Below are 10,907 nucleotides of genomic sequence, written 5' to 3'. Positions count from 1 at the left end.
GGAAAAAAAAAAAAAAAAAAAAAAAAAAACTATTATTGCTGTCTTCCGATTGCCCTTCCAATCGGATTCCTACTGCTGTTTCTCTCACATCTGCCTTAATTATTCAATAAATAAATTTTCATTATATATTTAGCCTTTCTCGAGATTTTAAATAATATTTACTTTGATATCCTTCAATTCTAAAAATTATTACAGTTTAATATAAATTTTTTATTAAGAGTTGATTGCTAAATATACAACATGCAGGTTTCCTTTCCTTTTTTCTTTTTTTTTTTTTATTATATATACTTTTTTTATTTTATGGCTTTCAAAGAAGAAATAATGTCAAAAAAAAAGCTCAATTGAATCCGGCGAAAAAGAAAAACAAAAACAAAAAAGAGAATAATAAACCAGACGCTGATTGTTCAGAGTTGAAATTCTGCAGCATGTTTAGAGACGCTTCTCATTACCGAATCACTTCCAATGATGCATCGTAGTAAAATCAATGATTGATCAAAGTTCGAAGGGAGTGTCATCAAATGAAAGAATAAAACTAAAGAATAGAATCAGGCTTGAAGGACATCTTCAAGACTTTAAGTGTTTCAAGCCTGGTTCTATTCTTGAATGCTTGAATGCCATCTTGGCACTTTAACACTTAAAGTTTTAATGGCACTTTAAAGTTGAAAACACTCCATTAAAACTTTAAAGTGCCATTAAAACTTTAAGTGTTAAAGTGCCAAGATGGCATTCAAGCATTTAAAACTCTTCAAGTTTTAAAGTTCAAGAATAGAATCAGGCTTGAAACACTTAAAAGTCTTGAAGATGTCATTCAAGCGCATTTAAGTGCTAAAACTTTACATTTTTAGTTTTCCAGCTAATATTATATAATATTCTAGTCAAGTCAATTTTACCAGGCCCACCTCGATCAAATTTTTCATTTTGGTCTGATGGGCCGTAGATTCTTCGATTCAATTTCTCCAAGCCCACCCTCTTTCCAAGCCCAAACTCATTACCTTGTGGCTAGAACTTACAGATACTAATAGGTAATAAAAAAAGATTTCAAGACTTTTACACAGGCGATATGGGACAATATTATTTTTTGAAAAAAAAAAAAAAAAAAGAAGCTATTATTGCTGTCTTCCGATTCCTACTGCTGTTTCTCTCACATCTGCCTTAATTATTCAATAAATAAATTTTCAATATTACGTTTTTTCAGTTCATTAATATTGGCAATTGGTAAAAAGGGTTGGATTATGATATCATATTAAAAAAATAAAAGCTTAATATGCAAACTTAGGTATTAAAAGCTAAAACTACTAATAATTAATTATAAGAAAGTGATGTAGGATAAACAAAATTAAATATTTTTTTAGCAAAATGTTTTAAACATCCTCAAATATAAATTCACCTCTAATATGATTTGTTTTTACATTTTATTTTTACGTATTGCACCTACATATTTTAAATTATATATTGTGGCCCCCGTTTTTATTATTTTAAATTATATATTTCATTCTCATTAACCCTTTTTCTGTCAAAATTTTAAATTTACTTGTTACCTGGTCAACTTGTCAATTTTATGAGTAATGGTTAAAATTGTAAAGTTCATCTATTGATGTAGTCAGCTTTTCTCCAGATTTTAAATAATATTTACTGTCATTTTTCAATTCTAAAAATTATTGCAGTTTAATATAAATTTTTTGTTAAGAGTTAGATCGCTAAATATACAACATGCAGGTTTCCTTTCCTTTTTTTTTATTATATATATATTTTTTTATTTTATGGCTTTCAATGAAGAAATAATGTCAAAAAAATGCTCAATTGAATCCGGCGAAAAAACAATAAACCAGACGCGTATTGCTCAGAGTTGAAATTCTGCTGCATATTTAGAGACGTTTCTCGTTACCGGATCACTTCCAATGATGCATCATAGTAAAAAAACCAATAGTTGATCAAAGTTCCGATGGGTGTCATCAAATGAAAAAATAAAACTATTTAACAAGGAAAAAAAGAAGAGAATACCACAAAATTGCAACTAAAAAGCTAAGCCAAAATCATTAATTAAGTTACATTTCTAGTTTACACGATACAAAATATGAAGAACCCAAATTCTCAACAACCGGTACACTAAAATTTCAATGGAGAATAATAGAATTTGGCTCTTCCGCTCTCTACTCTCTCTATAGCACCGAACGTGCAGCCCTCCAACCAGCAGAATATTTATTGTCTTCTCTCTATTATAACAGCAGAAGTGGGCAAATCAATTGATGTAGGAAGAAGAAATTAGTCCCTGCAAAACAAAAGCAAAAGGTTCAAATGCTAGCTTTTCATTCAACGAGGAACGGCTCTCAAAATGTCTCTGGCATCGCAAATTTACAAGTGATGATGCAAACGTTATGATTTCTTCTGAAATTATCTAGAAATTAAATGTTCGTAATATAAATTCCACCTTATGTTAAATTCAAAACTAAAATTGGCACATTCACCAAAATCAATGAAAATCTTCATTTATCCAATAGCAAAGGTTCTTCAGGTCACTGGGGTTGGCTGCAGTTTATATCCATTAGAAAACTAAAAACCTTGTGGGTCATAATCAATAAATGGAATTAGTAGGACCCTTCCCCAATAGGCCAATTCCAAATCTAGGCTTTTATTCCAAGAAAAAAACTCCCAAATCAAATATCTACCATAAAATGGTGTCCGAGGCACAGTAAACATCCTAATGTCCTGGTCAACCATGGAAGAGAATGGCAGATTTCAATCAGAAAGAAGTATGCGTCATATTAATGAGCAGATGACGCATACTAGCTCGAAGCAAATATTCAGAAGATGATCTAGAATAGAGCAATCCCAATTCAGGATTGATGCAAAACCAAGCCTCACAAAGACATTAGAATTCTGCCCCAGTGCTTTATTTCAAGTTTCAGATATATGACAAGGCTTGCTTTTTGAACATCCATTCAATCAAAGTAATGAAAGAGATAATTTGATGATGAAATGAGTTTGCTTGATTTTACATGATAGTAAGCATCTATACTGCTAGTCAGCAATGAGAAGTAATACATAACCTGTTGGGAAAAACAAATGAGAAAATAAAATAATGACTGAGAAATTAAAGAGACGACAATCACGACAATCACAATTACAAAATATTCACTATGCGGCAAATTGTTACAACCACAATTACAAAATATTTTTCTACCCGACACCCTCAAAACACCCCAAATATTTTATACTCCAAGAGACGTGCTCTAAATCCCTAATATAAAACACATTCAAATATTTTTGGTGTGTTTTGGTGTGTTTAGAAACCTAAACATTGGCTTCCTTTTATAGCCAAACCTACCACCCTCTTTTGCTCATCTCCCCAATGTGGGATTGAGCAAAACCTTTTTTTTTTTTTTAATTTGTTTTCAACAAAGGTGACTAACAATCTCCACCTTGAAAATACAATTAAAAAAAAACACAACATTGTTTGCTACCGACAATCATAATTCTTATCGTCAAGAATTATCATACTCCACCATAAAAGAGTATCGCCACTTGGAAACACTTTACCGACTCCAAGAATTTTCTATCGGCCATGTCGGATCCCGCTAATAGTTTATGGTGCAACCCTCCTGTTGACTTTTCCGAGAGTTCATTAGCAATCGACATATTTTTTTTTCACCACACACTTTGCATTAACTGTCAACCAATGCCGTGCGCATTTCTGTGGACCAGCTACCAATAATCCGTCCTCTTCCATGGCATCTCAACGGGTAGCAATCATGCCATGAGGACACGCATCTCTCAATTACAGAGAGATCACATCATCTCCTTCGCCACAGGAGATCACATTGGCAGCAACAACGTTAGAGCTTCTAGCCGAATCAGCTCCACCGTTCGGGCAATTCTTCCTCACGTGTCCAGTTTGACCACAACTCCAGCAGACAACCTTCCTCTTTCCGGAGCTTTTATTCTTTTTCTTGGTACCGACAAATAAAGCTGAATCCTCATATGATTTATTTTTCATTTCATTTAGTCTTCTCTCCTCAGTAATGAGCTTACTAACCACATCTGCATACACCACTTCCATACTACCATATTTCAGAACAGGTTTCATGTGCTCATATGTCGAAGGAAGTGACAGGATAAGTCGGAGAGCTTTATCTTCATCTTCGGTTTGCACTCCAAGAGAACCAAAGATGCACCGAAGCATAAGCTGAAAATTCAAAGCAAATTTTCCAAAACAATTTTTTTTTTAAAAGAGAACCAATCAAATATCAACAACTCATTTCTCATACAGATGAAATTCATTCAACATAATAAGAAACTGAAAACAGAATCATAAAATTATGAATATTTTTTAGAGGCTCTGATTGTGCATTTGTCAAACAAATGGGGTAATAAAAAAAAAACTATGGTAGCAAATTAAAAAAAAAAAAAAACAAATGGGGTAACAGAAACAGAAACGGAAGTTTCTAAAGGATGATCAGTTTCACAGTAGCAAAGCAAATATTAATAAAACCAAGATTAATACCAATCCAAAATGGAATTTGAAACATGGAAATAAAATAAAAAGAAACTGCCCCACAACAGTTTTGTCCCTTCAAAATGCTTAATTTGTATTTAACATCGTCACAGCCGACAAGAACTCAATATTTAAGTAAAGCTGAAATTTTCAATTTTTTATGATAATTTCAGAAAAATTCAGAAAAACAAACAAAAAAAAAAATCATCAGATTTAATTAATTTAATCTTTTTTTAATCAAATTCAGGATTCAATCATTTACGGTAATTACATAAATAGCACATTTTCAATGGATATGTAACTAGAGAGCTACATTATTTCAAAAACGAATTACATGGATAAATCATCGTGATCTTCTGTAACAAAACGTTTTAAGATTTCAATGATCTTGTTGAATGTCTATTGTAGTTTGCTAATTAAACGGTAAATCTATTGTCGTGAATTATATATTACTTTTGCGAACAAGGAGGCCCATAAGATTAAAATAATCCAACCAAAAATTGATAAGGATAAACAAAGTTGCATAAATCTTATAAACTTAGCAATAATTGCAAAATGGGTAAAAAGTTTGGAAGAGTTTTGAATAATCTTTCATGAATTGTAATAAAGATTGATAGCTTGAAATGATAGAGAAGTGAAACAAGTGTTCTCTGTCTTGCCATGAATGAAATACTGAAAAACTTGAAGCAACATAAAAAGTTTGACAACCCAGTATTTAACGACACTAACCTTTCGATTGGCATTTTCTTTTAAATTCTTCGTGCTTGCTATTTTTTAGTTGCGAATGATGACTACCAACACAGGAAAAGGCCTGGTTCCCTGCCGAAAGAGTAAGGAAACGAATGTGGCAAGACCGACTGATATAAGTATAGCAAATATGTGCTCTTTGCTCTTTTTATTTTATGTACGAGTTTGTAAGGCCTGTTTCACAGGGCTCACATCTGATATTGTTTTAGTTTTCAAGGTTTGCATTGACTTTATTCCGCACATGATGCTATTGTGTTGGTCGGGCGAATTTTTTGTTTTTGTTCTTAGTTTTAAAGATGAAAAATCACGATGCCTATATAAAAATTAAAATAAAAGAATCCCAGTAACCTTATTAAAATTAAATTATATATTGTGGCTCCTGTTTTTTTGTTGTATTAAACCTACTCTTTTTCAATCTTTATATATTGCATTATTTTATTTTATTTTGTTGTTGCATTGCTTTTGATTTTTTTTTCCGTAAAGAATAGAATGTTATCTCACATTATGGATTGAATAAAACAATACTTCTTTCTTCGCATTTATCCATATCAATAGGAATATGTACATGGATTAAATTATGCATGGAGGAAGAAAACTTCAGCGCAACTTATGTAACCGTTCAGCCTTTCTTTGTCAAAAGCTCTTTCTCTGTCAAAATTTTAAATTTTTTTGAATTTTTTTATTGCTCAGCTCACTTTCTCCTCTCTTTCCTTCTGTGCCTTCCACCCGGACTGACAAAGAATGTTATGAATACGTACTTCAATAGTGATTCACAGGCAATTTACCCATATACATAAATTCACCATTTACCTTTATTACTTAAATTTTACAGTGATTTTCATTTTAATTTTAATTTATTCAATATTTTAATTTATAAAATTATTTTATTAAATGTTTTAATTTACAAAATAGATTAATTAAACACATATAAAATAATTAAAATTTGTGAAAATTATTATTCAACAAATTTTAAACACTACTGTTATTAATATGAAAAAGTATTTAATATTATCAAAATTTATAAATTCAAATATACGATAAATCATCATAAAATTCAAAATAGTGAAACAATCGTAATTTTATTTTCAAAATTTTTAAATTTTTATTAAATCAAACATCAGAAAATTTAACTGCGTGGGCTGAAAGTGCTGTGTAATTTTTGTCCTTAACCGAAAATTTTCTAAACTCTTTAAGAATTATTTTGGACATTAAATATTAAATTAATTAAAATAAATTAGCTGAGCCCGTTTGAAATTTTCGAAAATCAAGTGAACCAAGTCAGACAGTTGAATCAGACCAAACCAGTTCGAATCGGAATGATATAGAAACCCACCTACCTTCTTTCTTTTCCTCTCTTCTTCTTCTTCTTCTTCTTCTTCCTCAGCGCCAGAGCGCACGCTGCCCTTCCCTCCCCGTTTCCGGACACCGGGACCGATCGAGCTCACCTTCTCGCCGTCGCATCACCCCTGCGGTTGCTCCGACCTCCTTTCCCCTCTCTCCTTCGCTCCTGGCGAGCGCAGCAACTGTCGGAGGGGTCGCGATTCAGCTCGACCATGAAGTCCCGCCTCCAGCTCGGTTTTCCGGCGATTTCAAGGCACGAGTCAGTGCGGCCGACTTCCTCTCCTAATAATGAGAAGTGAGTGTTTAATTATAAGAGTAGTTACTAATTTGGTAAGGATTGTTAAAAAGAAAATATTACTTTTTGCTATATAATTTATAATATTATTTTCATCCATTCAATTTTTACTAAATAAAAAAAAAAATTATCTATATTTATTATGAAAAATAAAGAAAAATTTAAAAGTCAAAAATGGAAAACGAAAATAGTTACAACTATCAACATAAATGGCATGATAATGATATAGAAATTGGTGTAAGAATATACCTTCTAGCTCATCAACATAATGCGCCCAAATATTTTCCCCATAAAGACGCTACCACAGCATCATAGCTTGACCAGGTCTGGATCCATGAGCTTGAACCCATTTCTGGCATAGTGGATTCCCACAATTATTACTTGGAAAACTTGAACATAAAATTATACATAAATTCTCATGTTTGGAATATCAGAATTCATTTTGAATTTCTAGCCTAGCTAGCTTGTACCACAGTTTAAAATTATATACTTTTTTGAGTTTAGCATAGGAAGAAAAAGACAGTAGAAAAACACACTTGAAGCTCAGTGTAATTCATTCCCTTAAGAAGCACCTTTGAACCATTGGTTAGAATAGCATTCATGTCTCTACTTCCTACACAAATAAACAACCACAAAACAAATAAATAAATAAAATGGGAGCTCGAAAAACAACATATGTTACTGGGAAACGATTTATCTGCTTACCCATATAAACAGGAAGCAGTGACGATGAACAAGCGGCGGTCGAAACGGAACGACGCGCGGAAGAGAAAAGAGAAGTGGGGTGGAGATGGAGATTGGGCGGTGGCGGTGATGAAGAGAGTTGTTTTAGAGAGGAAAGAGAGAGATGAGATCGATTAGGGTAAGGAATTGAGAGCCAAGCAGATGAGGAGACCATGGAAGGGTGATTTACGAGAACAACTGACCGCACGCGCCTCATCCACATACAACCCATCTCCATTCTCCGATTTCTTGTAGCTCGAAAGTATTACATGCTCATTTGATGAAAATATATATTAACATCATCACAGCCGATAAAAACTTAAGATTTAAGTAAAGCGGAAATTTTCAATTTTTTATGATAATTTCAGAAAAACAAAAGAAAAATTCATCGAATTTAATTAATTTAACTAAATTCAGGATTCAATCATTATTGCAAAAAAGTGAATTGATCTCCGTAGCACCTGTATAGTAATCGCAGAGCTTAAAACCAACAAATGAAAAAATAAAGGGAAAAAGAAAAAGGAAGGTTCTCACCAATTTCAAGCGATTAATCAAAATTTGAAGAGATCAAGAGAGAGGCAGTTAGTACTTAGTAGGAAGGAGAGGCGTGGTCGGGTCGGGTCGGGTCGTGGAGAGATAGTAACACTGAAATTAATTGAATAAATGAAATTAAAGGACTAACACTGAAATTAAATAAAAATTCTATTTCTTTTCCATTGTATAGTAACTGCACAAAATAGCACATTTTCAATCTCTATATAGCTAGGGAGCTACACTATTTCAAAAAAGAATTACATAGATAAATTATCGTGCTCTTCTGTAACTTGACTTATGATTTCAATTATCTCTCCTGTAGTTTGCTTTCTGTAACTTGTAATTTGACTTCTGATTTCAATTATCTCTCCTGTAGTTTGCTCTTCTGTAACTTGACTTATGATTTCTTGACTTATGATTTCAATTATCTCTCCTGTAGTTTGCTCTTCTGTAACTTGACTTGTGATTCCAATTATCTTGTTGAATTTCTCTCGTAATTTGCTGATTAAACTGTAGGCCTTATCTCTTGAATTATATATTACTTTAGTGACCAATGAGGCCCATAAGATTAAAATGATCCAACCCAAAATTGGGAGAACCATAAGCACAAGTGCAACTACGGCTAATCCAAGAGCAAATAAGCCAACTTTGCTAGTAATTGAATTGAAGGAGTTCCAAGCTTGAAAGATAGTTCCAAACCCATATGTGAGTAGAGCAACAAGAAAGATTGGCAATATAATGTATGTGTCTGTATCATCCAAAGGCTTGAGTTGAATGAGGCCAATTAAACTTGCTATGATCAAGTTGAAAACATTATGTACTGCATTTAAATTTTCCCTGAAAAGAAAAATGAAATAAAAAAACTATTAGAAGGCTTTAGCACATTTCAATTTAACTATATATATTTGTAATTGATAAGGATAAACAAAGTTGCATAAATTTTATAGACTTAGCAATAATTGGAAAATGGATAAAATTTTTGGAAGAGTTTTGAATAATCTTTCATGAATTGAATAAAGATTGATGGCTTGAAATGATAGAGAAGTTAAACAAGTGTGCTCTGTCTAGCCATGAAAGAAACACCGAAAAACTTGAAGATACAATAAAAAGTTTGCAACCCAATATTTAATGATACTTACCTTTCGATTGGCATTTTCTTTTAAATTCTTCGTGCTTGTTAGAGAACGCAATAATGGTAGAGAACGCAAGAATCGGAAGATAGGAGAGAAGCTGCAATGACTCAGCTTGCAAGAATCGGGCTTGTAAGAATCGAGCTGCGATGGGGGGTTTTTATAGGACTCACCATGGGGGGTTTTTAGATTCTTGAAAAGTTTCTGTAGAATCATTGCGATGGGGGGTTTTTATAGGACTCACCATGGGGGGTTTTTAGATTCTTGAAAAGTTTCTGTAGAATCATTTCAACCCCAGCCTATTCATCTAACAACTATACATTTCAACCCCAGCCCATCTAACAACTATACATTTCAACCCCAGCCCATCTAACAACTATACATTAACCCCAGCCTATTCATCTAAGCTGGGGTTGAAATGTATAGTTGTTAGACATTTCAACCCCAGCTTAGATGAATAGGCTGGGGTTAATGTATAGTTGTTAGATGGGGTTGAAATGTATCTAACAACTATACATTTCAACCCCAGCCCATCTAACAACTATACATTAACCCCAGCCTATTCATCTAAGCTGGGGTTGAAATGTATAGTTGTTAGACATTTCAACCCCAGCTTAGATGAATAGGCTGGGGTTAATGTATAGTTGTTAGATGGGGTTGAAATGTATAGTTGTTAGATACATTTCAACCCCATCTAACAACTATACATTAACCCCAGCCTATTCATCTAACAACTATACATTTCAACCCCATCTAATCTAACAACTATACATTTCAACCCCATCTAACAACTATACATTAACCCCAGCTAATGTATAGTTGTTAGATGGGGTTGAAATGTATAGTTGTTAGATGAATAGGCTGGGGTTGAAATGCAGAAACTTTTCTATGCCAAAGTTTCTAGACATTTCAACCCCAGCTTAGATGAATAGGCTGGGGTTAATGTATAGTTGTTAGATGGGGTTGAAATGTATAGTTGTTAGATACATTTCAACCCCATCTAACAACTATACATTAACCCCAGCCTATTCATCTAACAACTATACATTTCAACCCCATCTAATCTAACAACTATACATTTCAACCCCATCTAACAACTATACATTAACCCCAGCTAATGTATAGTTGTTAGATGGGGTTGAAATGTATAGTTGTTAGATGAATAGGCTGGGGTTGAAATGCAGAAACTTTTCTATGCCAAAGTTTCTAGAATCATCTCCGTTGATTTGCTTCTTCAATTCAATTTTTCCAAGCCCAACCTCATTCAATTTTTCCATTTTGGTCTGATGGGCTGTTGATTCTTCGATTCAAATTTTTTCAAGCCCAACCTCTCTCCAAGCCCAATCTCATTACCTTGTTGTCATAATTTGCAGATACTAATAGGTTATAAAAAAAGATTTCAAGACTTTTACACAGGCAGTATGGGACAATATTCTTCTTTGGAAAAAAAAAAGCTATTATTGCTGTCTTCCGATTGCCTTTCCAATCCTATTCCTACTGCTGTTTCTCTCACATCTGCCTTAATTATTCAATAAATAAATTTTGAATATTACTTTTTTCAGTTCATTAATATTGGTAATTGGTAAAAAGGGATGGATTATGATATCATATTAAAAAAATAAAAGCTGAATATGAAAACTTAGGT

General features: G+C 32.9%; 1 long non-coding RNA gene across 1 annotated transcript; it reads right to left on the bottom strand.

Moving 5' to 3' along the window:
- Positions 1 to 6,463: 6,463 nt before the first annotated feature.
- On the bottom strand, positions 6,464 to 7,880 carry LOC119371234 (uncharacterized). The gene is made up of 3 exons (XR_005178820.2): positions 7,581 to 7,880; positions 7,125 to 7,488; positions 6,464 to 6,862 (listed from the first exon to the last, which is right to left on the bottom strand). It is a non-coding gene; the product is annotated as an uncharacterized LOC119371234 (long non-coding RNA).
- Positions 7,881 to 10,907: the final 3,027 nt, after the last annotated feature.

Source organism: Jatropha curcas, chromosome 3, assembly GCF_041381405.1.
Source record: "Jatropha curcas cultivar XTBG-Jc1 chromosome 3, XTBG_Jcur_1.0, whole genome shotgun sequence".
NCBI classification, from domain to species: Eukaryota; Viridiplantae; Streptophyta; class Magnoliopsida; order Malpighiales; family Euphorbiaceae; genus Jatropha; species Jatropha curcas.
Note: the sequence above shows the minus strand (reverse complement) of the source record. Positions and strands in the feature narration are given on the sequence as shown.